Genomic DNA, 1,721 nt, shown 5'->3' with positions numbered 1-1,721 from the left:
CTGAGCTGACGGGGTAAATAAATAGCAACTATGTAGATGTGTTCCGAAGCGGTGGTCTTGTGGTAGAGTATCCGCCTCACATTCGGGAGGTACCGGGTTTCGATCCCTGGTGCCGCCGATTACTCACCGATTTTTCAATGGGTACAAGCTTTCCCCCGGCCTGGTGCTCGGCTCTTCTGGGGTGAAATGCTTGGGAAAAGGTGTCACGGCCCAAATAGTTGCGCCGATGTGGCAGTGATCCGCTCCGCCATCGGACAACAGTAAGTCCGCCTTGCGCGGCGAAAGCCCATTATGTGGCCCTTTTTTATTTTTTTTAAGACTGCTGCAGCTGAGGCTCAAAGGGAGCACTGCAGGTGAGGCTCAAAGGAAGTAGGTTTGCAAGACAAACTGAACCACCTTTGCAGGCTGCGAGGTTCGTAACTGGGTTTGGGCCAACCGCGGAGGAGGGCCGCAGCGGGGTCTGCGGAGCTGCTCCCAAGCGCACACCCCTAGAAAAGCCGAGCGCCAGGCTGGGGGATGCATGTACCCATTTTTATCGGTGGGTTTCCGGCGGTGGGTTTCGAACTAACCACTTCCCGCAGCCGAGACGGGCGCTCTAACCACTGCAGATGAAGTTATGTGATGTTAGGAAGATAGTGACAGACCGGAAAGCGTGACGTGATATGGTCCATAGGGTCACGAAGAGTCGGACACGACTGAACGACTGAACTGAACTGAAGTCTGTTCCAGCGCATGAACAACCGAAACATGAATTGAAGACGCATGCGTAGAAAAGGTGGAATCATGCCATTTAACCCAAACCCTTGTGTGTTGTCGTACATAACGGCCTTACATAACGGCTAGGCACTTATCTCTGTGCAGACTGCAAAACAACCTTACGCAGTGATTCTGCTCACAGAAATAATTATTTCCTTTTTATTTCACAAGTTTCCTCTTTTTCTTCTGCAGTAGATGTAGGAAGAGCAAGAATGAATCTCTTCCACTGCCGAGTGAATGGGGCGTGCAGCGGTTAGAAGTAAATGGACTGGTCGGCGCCAAAGGCCTGACCAGAAAAGAAATGACAGTCAAAACAATAAACGCAGGCCGAGGAACACATTGCACAAAATAAACAGCCTGCGGTAGTCTGCAGCAAGATCATTAGATACAGTGGGAAGAGTGAAAACACGCTGCTCATATCTCGCTAAAAGCGCAACCAGGGCCGCTCATTCAGCTGAAGCCTGGCTGAAAGAAACCAGGCCGGAACCTCCCGGAAAAAAAGCAAGCGACGCGTGAACATGGGGTGCGATTAAGCAGCCAGCCCGTGTGCTGAGCGAAGATTTCCTTGACGAGTCAGTGCAATGCTTACTTCTGGCACAAAGCACCTCTAGCGAGAGGATGACCGTGAACTCTCAGTGTCTGCGTCAATAAAAAAAAACATATACATTTTGGAGCTGTCGGTGCCACGCATAAATGAATTCGTGTCTATTACAGCCTGTCATTTGTAGCTCCAAGGTTTATTTCGTTATTGAACATAGAAAAGCGCAAGTAAAGGCTCAAAATTTCATTTTTGGATCTCCTTAAACGAGTCCATAAACAACGATATGACTCCTCCTCAACAGAAATTTTTTAGAACATGCTTAACGACTGTAAACAATTGCACGACAGAGAAATAAACGAAAAGGAAAAAGAAAAGAGGTTTTATGTCTTTCGCTGGTTCAGTATGTTAGATTTGCACCAACTAG

The sequence above is a fragment of the Amblyomma maculatum genome, chromosome 8 (genome assembly GCF_055883805.1).
Source record: "Amblyomma maculatum isolate TAMU_Amacu chromosome 8, ASM5588380v1, whole genome shotgun sequence".
Classification (NCBI taxonomy): Eukaryota; Metazoa; Arthropoda; class Arachnida; order Ixodida; family Ixodidae; genus Amblyomma; species Amblyomma maculatum.
Note: the sequence above shows the minus strand (reverse complement) of the source record.